This window comes from Pseudophryne corroboree, unplaced genomic scaffold (assembly GCF_028390025.1).
Source record: "Pseudophryne corroboree isolate aPseCor3 unplaced genomic scaffold, aPseCor3.hap2 scaffold_218, whole genome shotgun sequence".
Lineage (NCBI taxonomy): Eukaryota > Metazoa > Chordata > Amphibia > Anura > Myobatrachidae > Pseudophryne > Pseudophryne corroboree.
Genome location: NW_026968826.1, coordinates 1,004,490 through 1,018,879, shown reverse-complemented (window position 1 = coordinate 1,018,879; position 14,390 = coordinate 1,004,490). Strand labels below are relative to the sequence as shown.

General features: G+C 49.8%; 15 non-coding genes and 3 pseudogenes across 15 annotated transcripts; all 18 read left to right on the top strand.

Annotated features, from left to right (window-relative positions):
- Nucleotides 1-2,437: 2,437 nt before the first annotated feature.
- On the top strand, nt 2,438-2,600 carry LOC135007275 (U1 spliceosomal RNA). Its single transcript, XR_010207325.1, has one exon. It is a non-coding gene; the product is annotated as a U1 spliceosomal RNA (small nuclear RNA).
- A 671-nt stretch (nt 2,601-3,271) lies between these two features.
- LOC135007096 (U1 spliceosomal RNA) lies at nt 3,272-3,435 on the top strand. The gene has a single exon (XR_010207152.1). It is a non-coding gene; the product is annotated as a U1 spliceosomal RNA (small nuclear RNA).
- Nucleotides 3,436-3,587: 152 nt separating this feature from the next.
- On the top strand, nt 3,588-3,751 carry LOC135007344 (U1 spliceosomal RNA). Its single transcript, XR_010207381.1, has one exon. It is a non-coding gene; the product is annotated as a U1 spliceosomal RNA (small nuclear RNA).
- Nucleotides 3,752-4,421: 670 nt separating this feature from the next.
- On the top strand, nt 4,422-4,585 carry LOC135007261 (U1 spliceosomal RNA). Its single transcript, XR_010207312.1, has one exon. It is a non-coding gene; the product is annotated as a U1 spliceosomal RNA (small nuclear RNA).
- A 152-nt stretch (nt 4,586-4,737) lies between these two features.
- Nucleotides 4,738-4,901, top strand: LOC135007460 (U1 spliceosomal RNA). Its single transcript, XR_010207448.1, has one exon. It is a non-coding gene; the product is annotated as a U1 spliceosomal RNA (small nuclear RNA).
- A 2,424-nt stretch (nt 4,902-7,325) lies between these two features.
- LOC135006870 (U1 spliceosomal RNA) lies at nt 7,326-7,475 on the top strand (annotated as a pseudogene).
- A 152-nt stretch (nt 7,476-7,627) lies between these two features.
- Nucleotides 7,628-7,763, top strand: LOC135007395 (U1 spliceosomal RNA; annotated as a pseudogene).
- A 698-nt stretch (nt 7,764-8,461) lies between these two features.
- LOC135007084 (U1 spliceosomal RNA) lies at nt 8,462-8,625 on the top strand. The gene has a single exon (XR_010207140.1). It is a non-coding gene; the product is annotated as a U1 spliceosomal RNA (small nuclear RNA).
- A 152-nt stretch (nt 8,626-8,777) lies between these two features.
- On the top strand, nt 8,778-8,940 carry LOC135007232 (U1 spliceosomal RNA). The gene has a single exon (XR_010207283.1). It is a non-coding gene; the product is annotated as a U1 spliceosomal RNA (small nuclear RNA).
- Nucleotides 8,941-9,614: 674 nt separating this feature from the next.
- On the top strand, nt 9,615-9,778 carry LOC135007033 (U1 spliceosomal RNA). The gene has a single exon (XR_010207090.1). It is a non-coding gene; the product is annotated as a U1 spliceosomal RNA (small nuclear RNA).
- Nucleotides 9,779-9,930: 152 nt separating this feature from the next.
- On the top strand, nt 9,931-10,093 carry LOC135007410 (U1 spliceosomal RNA). The gene has a single exon (XR_010207413.1). It is a non-coding gene; the product is annotated as a U1 spliceosomal RNA (small nuclear RNA).
- A 673-nt stretch (nt 10,094-10,766) lies between these two features.
- Nucleotides 10,767-10,930, top strand: LOC135006931 (U1 spliceosomal RNA). Its single transcript, XR_010206994.1, has one exon. It is a non-coding gene; the product is annotated as a U1 spliceosomal RNA (small nuclear RNA).
- A 152-nt stretch (nt 10,931-11,082) lies between these two features.
- LOC135007394 (U1 spliceosomal RNA) lies at nt 11,083-11,218 on the top strand (annotated as a pseudogene).
- A 701-nt stretch (nt 11,219-11,919) lies between these two features.
- On the top strand, nt 11,920-12,083 carry LOC135007076 (U1 spliceosomal RNA). Its single transcript, XR_010207132.1, has one exon. It is a non-coding gene; the product is annotated as a U1 spliceosomal RNA (small nuclear RNA).
- A 152-nt stretch (nt 12,084-12,235) lies between these two features.
- On the top strand, nt 12,236-12,398 carry LOC135007307 (U1 spliceosomal RNA). Its single transcript, XR_010207350.1, has one exon. It is a non-coding gene; the product is annotated as a U1 spliceosomal RNA (small nuclear RNA).
- A 674-nt stretch (nt 12,399-13,072) lies between these two features.
- On the top strand, nt 13,073-13,236 carry LOC135007158 (U1 spliceosomal RNA). Its single transcript, XR_010207210.1, has one exon. It is a non-coding gene; the product is annotated as a U1 spliceosomal RNA (small nuclear RNA).
- Nucleotides 13,237-13,388: 152 nt separating this feature from the next.
- LOC135007397 (U1 spliceosomal RNA) lies at nt 13,389-13,551 on the top strand. Its single transcript, XR_010207409.1, has one exon. It is a non-coding gene; the product is annotated as a U1 spliceosomal RNA (small nuclear RNA).
- Nucleotides 13,552-14,225: 674 nt separating this feature from the next.
- On the top strand, nt 14,226-14,389 carry LOC135007031 (U1 spliceosomal RNA). Its single transcript, XR_010207088.1, has one exon. It is a non-coding gene; the product is annotated as a U1 spliceosomal RNA (small nuclear RNA).
- Nucleotide 14,390: the final 1 nt, after the last annotated feature.

Sequence of the window (14,390 nt, the reverse complement as noted above, 5' to 3'; positions counted from 1 at the left end):
CAGGTCTCACCCTCGCCGTCCGTCCCAGAGCCGCGCCGCCGTCCCACTCGCAGAGCCGGAAGTTAGAAGCCGGGTGAGTATGAGAAGAAAAGAAGACTTCAGAGGCGGCGGAAGACTTCATGATCTTCACTGAGGTAACGCACAGCAGTAAAGCTGTGCTCCATTGCTCCAATACACCTCACACACGGCAGTCAGTGTAAGGGTGAAGGGCGCAGGGTGGACGCCCTGGGCAGCAATATAGACCTCTCTTTGGCAAAATAAATATATATGCAGCTAGGCACTGTATATATATATAAGAGCCCCGCCATTTTTTTACTATATTTGAGCGGGACAGAAGCCCGTCGCTGAGGGGGTGGGGCTTCTCCCTCAGCACTCACCAGCGCCATTTTCTCCACAGCACCGCTGAGGGGAAGCTCCACGGACTCTCCCCTGCTTATACCACGGTAGAAAGAGGGTCTTAAAGAAGAGGGGGGCACATAATTAGGCGCATATGGAAATACAGCGCTACTGGGTAAACATAAAATTATTGTGTTTTTTTCCTGGGTCATATAGCGCTGGGGTGTGTGCTGGCATACTCTCTCTCTCTGTCTCTCCAAAGGGCCTTGTTGGGGAACTGTCCTCAGATAAGAGGATTCCCTGAGTGTATGGTGTGTCGGTACACGTGTGTCGACATGCCTGAGGTAGAAGGCTCTCCTAGAGAGGAGCAGGAGCAAATTAATGTGGTGTCTCCATCGACAACGCCGACACCTGACTGGATGGATATGTGGAATGTTTTAAGTGCTAATGTAAACTTATTACACAAGAGATTAGACAAAGCTGAAGCTAGGGAACAGTCAGGGAGTCAACCCATGCCTGTCCCTATGTCGCAGGGACCTTCGGGGTCTCAAAAGCGCCCACTATCCCAAATAGTTGACACAGATACCGACACAGATTCTGACTCCAGTGTCGACTACGATGATGCAAAGTTACAGCCAAAATTGGCTAAATGTATTCGATATATGATTATTGCAATAAAAGATGTTTTGCACATCACAGAGTCCCCTGTCCCTGACACGAGGGTACACATGTATAAGGGAAAGAAACCTGAGATAACCTTTCCCCCCTCACATGAGTTGAACGAATTATGTGAAAAAGCTTGGTAATCTCCAGACAAAAAGCTGCAGATTCCCAAAAGGATTCTTATGGCGTATCCTTTCCCGCCAATGGACAGGATACGGTGGGAATCCTCCCCTAGGGTGGATAAAGCATTGACACGCTTATCCAAAAAGGTAGCGCTGCCATCCCAGGATACGGCTACCATCAGGGACCCTGCTGACCGCAAGCAGGAGGTTACCCTAAAGTCCATTTACACACATTCTGGTACCTTACTCAGACCGGCAATTGCGTCGGCCGGGGTTGTAGCGCGGTGGCAGCATGGACAGATACCTTATCAGCAGAGATTGAGACCCTAGATAAGGATGCTATGTTATTGACCATAGGGCATATAAAAGATGCTGTCCTATATATGAGAGATGCTCAAAGTGACATTAGTCTACTGGGTTCTAGAATAAACGCTATGTCGATTTCTGCTAGACGAGTCCTATGGACCCGGCAATGGACAGGTGATGCCGACTCAAAAAGGCATATGGAGGTTTTACCTTACAGGGGTGAGGAATTGTTTGGGGAAGGTCTCTCGGACCTAGTCTCCACAGCTACAGCTGGTAAATCAAATTTTTTGCCTTATATTCCCTCACAGCCTAAGAAAGCACCACATTATCAAATGCAGTCCTTTCGATCACAGAGAAACAAGAAAGTACGAGGTGCGTCCTTTCTTGCCAGAGGTAAGGGCAGAGGGAAGAAGCTGCACAACACAGCTAGTTCCCAGGAACAGAAGTCCTCCCCGGCCTCTACAAAATCCACTGCATGACGCTGGGGCTCCACTAAAGGAGTCCGCCCAGTTGGGGGCACGTCTTCGAGTTTTCAGCCACATCTGGGTTCATTCGCAGGTGGATCCCTAGGCAATAGAAATTGTTTCTCAGGGTTACAAGCTGAAATTCGAAGAGGTGCCTCCTCGCCGGTTTTTCAAATCGGCCCTACCATCTTCTCCCCAGGAAAGGGAGATAGTGTTAAATGCAATTCACAAATTGTATCTTCAACATATGCAGATGAGGGTTCCAGCCAACTTTGGCCCACTGCTTGGATGACATCACCGTATGCAAATCCGTCTTCTGCAGACCTTCTCCCAGGAATGCTTGTACTAGTTGTTGCATTTGGTTTGTTGTTTGGGCGTGCTTCAGTATTAGGCAGCCTTCTGCCCTCCCATGTTCATCTGAAAATATGTGTTCTCCCGGCAGTTGTTGTCCCCAGATGAGAGTTCCCTTGTGCTGCCTCAGTTGAATCTCCTTTACTTGACAGAGATGTGCCTGAGCAGCGGCCCTCCCCAGCCCTATCTCAAATCATACTTATTTTGCATAGGAGATACCATGGTCATAAAGATTGTTCTCCCAGGGCAAGGCTCACCCATTGCACTCTGGGTGTGCTGCTCCTGCGATTTCCCCAAATGTGGGAAACTTGACTGCATAATTTGTGTTTCCCCTGGTCGGCTCTCGTATAATTCAGATCTCTTTGTCTCAGGTCTCTCTCCAGCCTAGTTTGCTGTCTGTTTCCACTTCTGTTTTCTTGAGCCGCTCCCTTCTATGCCCTTGCGCACTATCCTGACTTCTCCCGTCTGCTTACTTTGTGCCTTCCAACGCACAATGCGAACTACAGGTAGTGCTGCAGGGCCCACACTCTTTTACTTGCCGTACAGAGCAGCTCTGGAGCTGTTACAGTGCCCAGCTTCTGCAAGAAATCAGCTTGAATGCTTCAGGGGCTGGGGCATAGCCAACATGAGCCCCACACCGAAGGAGGGTGGAGGTATTTAATGCGAACTAGGGGTCATCCAAGCACCGCAAAAGGCCGCCATGCCCTGCATAACCCTTTTCTCTTTTCATATGCAGATGAGGGTTCCAGCCAACTTTGGCCCACTGCTTGGATGACATCACCGTATGCAAATCCGTCTTCTGCAGACCTTCTCCCAGGAATGCTTTTACTAGTTGTTACATTTGGTTTGTTGTTTGGGGGTGCTTCAGTATTAGGCAGCCTTCTGCCCTCCCATGTTCATCTGAAAATATGTGTTCTCCCTGCAGTTGTTGTCCCCAGATGAGAGTTCCCTTGTGCTGCCTCAGTTGAATCTCCATTACTTGACAGAGATGTGCCTGAGCAGCGGCCCTCTCCAGCCCTATCCCAAATCATACTTATTTTGCATAGGAGTTTCCATGGTCATGAAGATTGTTCTCCCAGGGTGAGGTTCATTCATTGCATTATGGGTATGCTGACCCCTGTGATTTCCCCAAATGTGGGAAACTCGACTGCATTAATTGTGGTAGTGGGGGACTGTGTTTGTGCTTTCCTCTGGTCAGCTCTGGTAAAAGACAGATTTCTTTGTCTCAGATCTTCCTCTAGCCTTGTTCTTTTTTCGAGAGTTTCCTTGTGCTGCCTCAGTTGGATCTCCTTCACTTGACAGGGGGGTGCCCGAGCAGCGACCCTCCCCATCTCTAGCCCAACTCCTACTTACCTGCCAGGTGAGATACTATGATCATGAAGGTGCTTCTCCCAGGGCAAGGCTCACCCATTGCACTCTGGGTGTGCTGCTCCTACGATTTCCCCAAATGTGGGACACTTGACTGCATAATTTGTGTTTCCTCTAGTCGGCTACTCGTATAATTCAGATCTCTTTGTCTCAGGTCTCTCTCCAGCCTAGTTTGCTGTCTGTTTCCACTTCTCTTTTCTTGAGCCGCTGCCTTCTATGCCCTTGTGCACTCTCCTGACTTCTCCTGTCTGCTTACTTTGTGCCTTCCAACGCACAATACAAACTACAGGTAGTGCTGCAGGGCCCACACCCTTTTACTTGCCTTTCAGAGCAGCTCTGGAGCTGTTACAGTGCCCAGCTGCTGCAAGAAATCAGCTTGAATGCTTCAGGGGCTGGGGCATAGCCAACATGAGCCCCACACCGACGGAGGGTGGAGGTGTTTAATGCGAACTAAGGGTCATCCAAGCGCCGCAAAAGGCCGCCATGCCCTGCATACCCCTTTTCTCTTTTCATATGCAGATGAGGGTTCCAGCCAACTTTGGCCCACTGCTTGGATGACATCACCGTATGCAAATCCGTCTTCTGCAGACCTTCCCCCAGGAATGCTTGTACTAGTTGTTGCATTTGGTTTGTTGTTTGGGGTGCTTCAGTATTAGGCAGCCTTCTGCTCTCCCATGTTCATCTGAAAATATGTGTTCTCCCTGCAGTTGTTGTCCCCAGATGAGAGTTCCCTTGTGCTGCCTCAGTTGAATCTCCTTTACTTGACAGATATGTGCCTGAGCAGCGGCCCTCCCCAGCCCTATCCCAAATCATACTTATTTTGCATAGGAGATACCATGGTCATGAAGATTGTTCTCCCAGGGTGAGGTTCATTCATTGCATTCTGGGTATGCTGACCCCTGTGATTTCCCCAAATGTGGGAAACTCGACTGCATTATTTGTGGTAGTGGGGGACTGTGTTTGTGCTTTCCTCTGGTCAGCTCTGGTAAAAGTCAGATTTCTTTGTCTCAGATCTTCCTCTAGCCTTGTTCTTTTTTCGAGAGTTTCCTTGTGCTGCCTCAGTTGGATCTCCTTCACTTGACAGGGGGGTGCCCGAGCAGCGACCCTCCCCAGCTCAAGCCCAACTCCTACTTACCTGCCAAGTGAGATACTATGATCAGGAAGGTGCTTCTACCAGGGCAAGGCTCACCCATTGCACTCTGGGTGTGCTGCTCCTACGATTTCCCCAAATGTGGGACACTTGACTGCATAATTTGTGTTTCCTCTGGTCGGCTACTTGTATAATTCAGATCTCTTTGTCTCAGGTCTCTCTCCAGCCTAGTTTGCTGTCTGTTTCCACTTCTCTTTTCTTGAGCCCCTGCCTTCTATGCCCTTGTGCACTCTCCTGACTTCTCCTGTCTGCTTACTTTGTGCCTTCCAACGCACAATGCAAACTACAGGTAGTGCTGCAGGGCCAACACCCTTTTACTTGCCTTACAGAGCAGCTCTGGAGCTGTTACAGTGCCCAGCTGCTGCAAGAAATCAGCTTGAATGCTTCAGGGGCTGGGGCATAGCCAACATGAGCAGCAAGATGCAGCACTGGACTATTAGTAATGTACTGTTGTATGCTGAGCACCACAATGCAGCACAAGACAATGAGCAGTGATACTGAGCACTGATGAGGATACTACTGAGAACTGACACTGAGCAGGAGAGACACACTACTAGTATTACTGAGCAGCAATAAGTAACCACTGATACTGGGCACTGATATTGAGATTTCCACTGAGAGAACATAGCCACGTCCTCTCCGCTCTCTCTTCAATGCACGAGTAAAAATGGCGGCAACGCGCAGCTCTTTATATGGAATCCGAATCTCGCGAGAATCCGACAGCGGGATGATGACATTTTCCCTTGTTCAGGTTTTCCGAGTCAGGCGGGAACAACCGAGCCTGCCTCGGACCAGTGTAAACCACGTGGAGTTCGTCGGGAATTCGGTTCTCGGAGAACCGAACCCGCTCCTCTATATATACTATATTACTATGTTACTGTAGTATACAGAACACCACAATGCAATGAGCAGTGATAGTGAGCACTGATGAGGATACTAGAACTGACACTGAGCAGCAAGATGCAGCACTGGACTATTAGTAATGTACTGTAGTATGCTGAGCACCACAATGCAGCACAAGACAATGAGCAGTGATACTGAGCACTGATGAGGATACTACTGAGAACTGACACTGAGCAGGAGAGACACACTACTAGTATTACTGAGCAGCAATAAGTAACCACTGATACTGAGCACTGATATTGAGATTTCCACTGAGAGAACATAGCCACGTCCTCTCCGCTCTCTCTTCAATGCACGAGTAAAAATGGCAGCAAAGCGCAGCTCTTTATATGGAATCCGAATCTCGCAAGAATCTGACAGCGGGATGATGACATTTTCCCTTGTTCAGGTTTTCCGAGTCAGGCGGGAACAACCGAGCCTGCCTCGGACCAGTGTAAACCACGTGGAGTTCGTGGGGAATTCGGTTCTCGGAGAACCGAACCCGCTCCTCTCTACCTTATACCCATCAATTTTTTTATTTTCAATCTAAGCCCCTGCAGTTTTCTGTAAGCATCTGCTTCGCTATGATGATCAACAAGTCACAAGGGCAAACACTCAGGGCTTGAGGCGTAGATCTTAGGACCAGCTGCTACAAGCATGGCAGAGGTGTCACTATCACTGGTGACACCCAGAGAGGTGGCGAGGGAGATTGTAATGCAGTGCGCGCAGATAAACAGCGCAATGGTAAAAAGGAGGCATGGTTTCATAGGTAGGGGCGTGGCCTGGTGGCCTGAATCTACATTTTGTTGCTCCGGGTGTCCCGGGGGTTGGGGGCTGCACCCGGGGACTAGTGTGTGAGCTGTGCTGGCTCCTGCACAGTGACAGGGCATGGCCACCCAGCATGACGCCTCCCTTCTTGACCATGCTGTAATTGCAGTCGCACTGCAGTTCAGCGTGATCATAAAAAATGGTGTAGGCTCCTGCTGGTGCAGGCTGTAGAGAAAAGCTGCTGTGACCACGCCCCCTGTGTCTCCTCCGTTGCAGACCCCATTTTGAAGCCTTGCCCCCGGACTAAGAGAAAAGTATGCCCTTGCGCACTATCCTGACTTCTCCTCCCGTCTGCTTAATTTGTGCCTTCCAACGCACAATGCGAACAACAGGTGGTGCTGCAGGGCCCACACCCTTTTACTTGCCTTACAGAACAGCTCTGGAGCTGTTACAGTGCCCAGCTGCTGCAAGAAATCAGCTTGAGTGCTTCAGGGGATGGGGCATGGCCAACATGAGCCCCACACCAAAGGAGGGTGGGGGTGTTTAATGCGAACTAGGGGTCATCCAAGCACTGCAAAAGGCCGCCATGCCCTGCATGCCCCTTTTCTCTTTTCATATGCAGATGAGGGTTCCAGTCAACTTTGGCCCACTGCTTGGATAACATCACCGTATGCAAATCCGTCTGCTGCAGACCTTCCCCCAGGAGTGCTTGTACTAGTTGTTGCATATGGTTTGATATTTGATGGTGCTTCAGTATTAGGCAGCCTTCCGCCCTCCCATGTTCATCTGAAAAGATGTGGTCTCCCTGCAGTTGTTGTCCCCAGATGAGAGTTCCCTTGTGCTGCCTCAGTTGAATCTCCTTTACTTGACAGAGATGTGCCTGAGCAGCGGCCCTCCCCAGCCCTATCCCAAATCATACTTATTACCATGGTCATGAAGATTGTTCTCCCAGGGTGAGGTTCATTCATTGCATTCTGGGTATGCTGACCCCTGTGATTTTCCCAAATGTGGGAAACTCGACTGCATATTTGTGGTAGTGGGGGACTGTGTTTGTGCTTTCCTCTGGTCAGCTCTGGTAAAAGTCAGATTTCTTTGTCTCAGATCTTCCTCTAGCCTTGTTCTTCTTTCGAGAGTTCTCTGGTGCTGCCTCAGTTGGATCTCCTTCACTTCACAGGGGGGAACCCGAGCAGCGACCCTCCCCAGCTCTAGCCCAACTCCTACTTACCTGCCAGGTGAGATACTATGATCATGAAGGTGCTTCTCCCAGGGCAAGGCTCAACCATTGCACTCTGGGTGTGCTGCTCCTGCGATTTCCCCAAATGTGGGAAACTTGACTGCATAATTTGTGTTTCCCCTCGTCGGCTCTCGTATAATTCAGATCTCTTTGTCTCAGGTCTCTCTCCAGCCTAGTTTGCTGTCTGTTTCCACTTCTCTTTTCTTGAGCCGCTCCCTTCTATTCCCTTGCGCACTATCCTGACTTCTCCCGTCTGCTTACTTCGTGCCTTCCAACGCACAATTCGAACTACAGGTAGTGCTGCAGGGCCCACACCCTTTTACTTGCCTTACAGAGTAGCTCTGGAGCAGTTACAGTGCCCAGCTGCTGCAAGAAATCAGCTTGAATGCTTCAGGGGCTGGGGCATAGCCAACATGAGCCCCACACCGAAGGAGGGTGGAGGTGTGTAATGCGAACTAGGGGTCATCCAAGCGCTGCAAAAGGCCGCCATGCCCTGCACGCCCCTTTTCTCTTTTCATATGCAGACGAGGGTTGAAGCCAACTTTGACCCACTGCTTGGATGACATCACCATATGCAAATCCATCTGCTGCAGGCCTTCCCCCAGGAATGCTTGCACTAGTTGTTGCATTTGGTTTGTTGTTTGGGGGTGCTTCAGCATTAGGCAGCCTTCTGCCCTCACATGTTCATCTGAAAATATGTGTTCTCCCTGCAGTTGTTGTCCCCAGATGAGAGTTCCCTTGTGCTGCCTCAGTTGAATCTCCTTTACTTGACAGAGATGTGCCTGAGCAGCGGCCCTCCCCAGCCCTATCCCAAATCATACTTATTTTGCATAGGCGATACCATGGTCATGAAGATTTTTCTCCCAGGGTGAGGTTCATTCATTGCATTCTGGGTATGCTGACCCCTGTGATTTCCCCAAATGTGGGAAACTCGACTGCATTATTTGTGGTAGTGGGGGACTGTGTTTGTGCTTTCCTCTGGTCAGCTCTGGAAAAAGTCAGATTTCTTTGTCTCAGATCTTCCTCTAGCCTTGTTCTTCTTTCGAGAGTTCCCTTGTGCTGCCTCAGTTGGATCTCTTTCACTTGACAGGGGGGTGCCCGAACAGCGACCCTCCCCAGCTCTAGCCCAACTCCTACTTACCTGCCAGGTGAGATACTATGATCATGAAGGTGCTTCTCCCAGGGCAAGGCTCACCCATTGCACTCTGGGTGTGCTGCCCCTGCGATTTCCCCAAATGTGGGAAACTTGACTGCATAATTTGTGTTTCCCCTGGTCGGCTCTCGTATAATTCAGATCTCTTTGTCTCAGGTCTCTCTCCAGCCTAGTTTGCTGTCTGTTTCCACTTCTCTTTTCTTCAGCCGCTCCCTTCTATACCCTTGTGCACTATCCTGACTTCTCCTCCCGTCTGCTTAATTTGTGCCTTCCAATGCACAATGCAAACTACAGGTAGTGCTGCAGGGCCCACACCCTTTTACTTGCCTTACAGAGCAGCTCTGGAGCTGTTACAGTGCCCAGCTGCTGCAAGAAATCAGCTTGAATGCTTCAGGGGATGGGGCATGGCCAACATGAGCCCCACACCAAAGGAGGGTGGAGGTGTTTAATGCGAACTAGGGGTCATCCAAGCACCGCAAAAGGCCGCCATGCCCTGCACGCCCCTTTTCTCTTTTCATATGCAGATGAGGGTTGAAGCCAACTTTGACCCACTGCTTGGATGACATCACCGTATGCAAATCCGTCTTCTGCAGAACTTCCCCCAGGAATGCTTGCACTAGTTGTTGCATTTGGTTTGTTGTTTGGGGGTGCTTCAGTATTAGGCAGCCTTCTGCCCTCCCATGTTCATCTGAAAATATGTGTTCTCCCTGCAGTTGTTGTCCCCAGATGAGAGTTCCCTTGTGCTGCCTCAGTTGAATCTCCTTTACTTGACAGAGATGTGCATGAGCAGCGGCCCTCCCCAGCCCTATTCCAAATCATACTTATTTTGCATAGGAGATACCATGGTCATGAAGATTGTTCTCCCAGGGTGAGGTTCATTCATTGCATTTTGGGTATGCTGACCCCTGTGATTTCCCCAAATGTGGGAAACTTGACTGCATTATTTGTGGTAGTGGGGGACTGTGTTTGTGCTTTCCTCTGGTCAGCTCTGGTAAAAGTCAGATTTCTTTGTCTCAGTTTTTCCTCTAGCCTTGTTCTTCTTTCGAGAGTTCCATTGTGCTGCCTCAGTTGGATCTCCTTCACTTTACAGGGGGGTACCCGAGCAGCGACCCTCCCCAGCTCTAGCCCAACTCCTACTTACCTGCCAGGTGAGATACTATGATCATGAAGGTGCTTCTCCCAGGGCAAGGCTCACCCATTGCACTCTGGAAGTGCTGCCCCTGCGATTTCCCCAAATGTGGGAAACTTGACTGCATAATTTGTGTTTCCCCTGGTCGGCTCTCGTATAATTCAGATCTATTTGTCTCAGGTCTCTCTCCAGCCTAGTTTGCTGTCTGTTTCCACTTCTCTTTTCTTCAGCCGCTCCCTTCTATACCCTTGTGCACTATCCTGACTTCTCCTCCCGTCTGCTTACTTTGTGCCTTCCAATGCACAATGCAAACTACAGGTAGTGCTGCAGGGCCCACACCCTTTTACTTGCCTTACATAGCAGCTCTGGAGCTGTTACAGTGCCCAGCTGCTGCAAGAAATCAGCTTTAATGCTTCAGGGGATGGGGCATGGCCAACATGAGCCCCACACCAAAGGAGGGGGGAGGTGTTTAATTCGAACTAGGGGTCATCCAAGCACTGCAAAAGGCCGCCATGCCCTGCATGCCCCTTTTCTCTTTTCATATGCAGATGAGGGTTCCAGTCAACTTGGCCCACTGCTTGGATAACATCACCGTATGCAAATCCGTCTGCTGCAGACCTTCCCCCAGGAGTGCTTGTACTAGTTGTTGCATATGGTTTGATATTTGATGGTGCTTCAGTATTAGGCAGCCTTCCGCCCTCCCATGTTCATCTGAAAAGATGTGGTCTCCCTGCAGATGTTGTCCCCAGATGAGAGTTCACTTGTGCTGCCTCAGTTGAATCTCCTTTACTTGACAGAGATGTGCCTGAGCAGCGGCCCTCACCAGCCCTATCCCAAATCATACTTATTTTGCATAGGAGATACCATGGTCATGAAGATTGTTCTCCCAGGGTGAGGTTCATTCATTGCATTCTGGGTATGCTGACCCCTGTGATTTTCCCAAATGTGGGAAACTCGACTGCATTATTTGTGGTAGTGGGGGACTGTGTTTGTGCTTTCCTCTGGTCAGCTCTGGTTAAAGTCAGATTTCTTTGTCTCAGATCTTCCTCTAGCCTTGTTCTTCTTTCGAGAGTTCCCTGGTGCTGCCTCAGTTGGATCTCCTTCACTTCACAGGGGGGAACCCGAGCAGCGACCCTCCCCAGCTCTAGCCCAACTCCTACTTACCTGCCAGGTGAGATACTATGATCATGAAGGTGCTTCTCCCAGGGCAAGGCTCAACCATTGCACTCTGGGTGTGCTGCTCCTGCGATTTCCCCAAATGTGGGAAACTTGACTGCATAATTTGTGTTTCCCCTCGTCGGCTCTCGTATAATTCAGATCTCTTTGTCTCAGGTCTCTCTCCAGCCTAGTTAGCTGTCTGTTTCCACTTCTCTTTTCTTCAGCCGCTCCCTTCTATACCCTTGTGCACTATCCTGACTTCTCCTCCCGTCTGCTTACTTTGTGCCTTCCAATGCACAATGCAAACTACAGGTAGTGCTGCAGGGCCCACACCCTTTTACTTGCCTTACAGAGCAGCTCTGGAGCTGTTACAGTGCCCAGCTGCTGCAAGAAATCAGCTTGAATGCTTCAGGGGCTGGGGCATAGCCAACATGAGCCCCACACCAAAGGAGGGTGGAGGTGTTTAATGCAAACTAGGGGTCAGCCAAGCGCCGCAAAAGGCCACCATGCCCTGCATGCCCCTTTTCTCTTTTCATATGCAGACGAGGGTTGAAGCCAACTTTGACCCACTGCTTGGATGACATCACCATATGCAAATCCATCTGCGGCAGGCCATCCCCCAGGAATGCTTGCACTAGTTGTTGCATTTGGTTTGTTGTTTGGGGGTGCTTCAGTATTAGGCAGCCTTCTGCCCTCCCATGTTCATCTGAAAATATATGTTCTCCCTGCAGTTGTTGTCCCAAGATGAGAGTTCCCTTGTGCTGCCTCAGTTGAATCTCCTTTACTTGACAGAGATGTGCATGAGCAGCGGCCCTCCCCAGCCCTATTCCAAATCATACTTATTTTGCATAGGAGATACCATGGTCATGAAGATTTTTCTCCCAGGGTGAGGTTCATTCATTGCATTTTGGGTATGCTGACCCCTGTGATTTCCCCAAATGTGGGAAACTCGACTGCATTATTTGTGGTAGTGGGAGACTGTGTTTGTGCATTCCTCTGGTCAGCTCTGGTAAAAGTCAGATTTCTTTGTCTCAGATTTTCCTTTAGCCTTGTTCTTCTTTCGAGAGTTCCCTTGTGCTGCCTCAGTTGGATCTCCTTCACTTTACAGGGGGGTACCCGAGCAGCGACCCTCCCCAGCTCTAGCCCAACTCCTACTTACCTGCCAGGTGAGATACTATGATCATGAAGGTGCTTCTCAAAGGGCAAGGCTCACCCATTGTACTCTGGGTGTGCTGCTCCTGCGATTTCCCCAAATGTGGGAAACTTGACTGCATAATTTGTGTTTCCCCTGGTCGGCTCTCGTATAATTCAGATCTCTTTGTCTCAGGTCTCTCTCCAGCCTAGTTTGCTGTCTGTTTCCACTTCTCTTTTCTTCAGCCGCTCCCTTCTATACCCTTGTGCACTATCCTGACTTCTCCTCCCGTCTGCTTACTTTGTGCCTTCCAATGCACAATGCAAACTACAGGTAGTGCTGCAGGGCCCACACCCTTTTACTTGCCTTACAGAGCAGCTCTGGAGCTGTTACAGTGCCCAGCTGCTGCAAGAAATCAGCTTGAATGCTTCAGGGGCTGGGGCATAGCCAACATGAGCCCCACACCGAAGGAGGGTGGAGGTGTTTAATGCAAACTAGGGGTCAGACAAGCGCCGCAAAAGGCCACCATGCCCTGCACGCCCCTTTTCTGTTTTCATATGCAGACGAGGGATGAAGCCAACTTTGACCCACTGCTTGGATGACATTACCATATGCAAATCCGTCTTCTGCAGAACTTCCCCCAGGAATGCTTGCACTAGTTGTTGCATTTGGTTTGTTGTTTGGGGGTGCTTCAGTATTAGGCAGCCTTCTGCCCTCCCATGTTCATCTGAAAATATGTGTTCTCCCTGCAGTTGTTGTCCCCAGATGAGAGTTACCTTGTGCTGCCTCAGTTGAATCTCCTTAACTTGACAGAGATGTGCCTGAGCAGCGGCCCTCCCCAGCTCTATCCCAAATCATACTTATTTTGCATAGGAGATACCATGGTCATGAAGATTATTCTCCCAGGGTGAGGTTCATTCATTGCATTCTGGGTATGCTGACCCCTGTGATTTCCCCAAATGTGGGAAACTTGACTGCTTTATTTGTGGTAGTGGGGGACTGTGTTTGTGTTTTCCTCTGGTCAGCTCTGGTAAAAGTCAGATTTCTTTGTTTCAGATCTTCCTCTAGCCTTGTTCTTCTTTCGAGAGTTCCCTTGTGCTGCCTCAGTTGGATCTCCTTCACTTGACAGGGGGGTGCCCAAGCAGAGACCCTCCCCAGCTCTAGCCCAACTCCTACTTACCTGCCAGGTGAGATACTATGATCATGAAGGTGCTTCTCCCAGGGCAAAGCTCACCCATTGCACTCTGGGTGTGCTGCCCCTGCGATTTCCCCAAATGTGGGAAACTTAACTGCATAATTTGTGTTTCCCCTGGTCGGCTCTCGTATAATTCAGATCTCTTTGTCTCAGGTCTCTCTCCAACCTAGTTTGCTGTCTGTTTCCACTTCTCTTTTCTTCAGCCGCTCCCTTCTATACCCTTGTGCACTATCCTGACTTCTCCTCCCGTCTGCTTACTTTGTGCCTTCCAATGCACAATGCAAACTACAGGTAGTGCTGCAGGGCCCACACCCTTTTACTTGCCTTACAGAGCAGCTCTGGAGATGTTACAGTGCCCAGCTGCTGCAAGAAATCTGCTTGAATGCTTCAGGGGATGGGGCATGGCCAACATGAGCCCCACACCAAAGGAGGGTGGAGGTGTTTAATGCGAACTAGGGGTCATCCAAGCACCGCAAAAGGCCGCCATGCCCTGCACGCTCCTTTTCTCTTTTCATATGCAGATGAGGGTTGAAGCCAACTTTGACCCACTGCTTGGATGACATCACTGTATGCAAATCCGTCTTCTGCAGAACTTCCCCCAGGAATGCTTGCACTAGTTGTTGCATTTGGTTTGTTGTTTGGGGGTGCTTCAGTATTAGGCAGCCTTCTGCCCTCCCATGTTCATCTGAAAATATGTGTTCTCCCTGCAGTTGTTGTCCCCAGATGAGAGTTCCCTTGTGCTGCCTCAGTTGAATCTCCTTTACTTGACAGAGATGTGCATGAGCAGCGGCCCTCCCCAGCCCTATTCCAAATCATACTTATTTTGCATAGGAGATACCATGGTCATGAAGATTGTTCTCCCAGGGTGAGGTTCATTCATTGCATTTTGGGTATGCTGACCCCTGTGATTTCCCCAAATGTGGGAAACTTGACTGCATTATTTGTGGTAGTGGGGGACTGTGTTTGTGCTTTCCTCTGG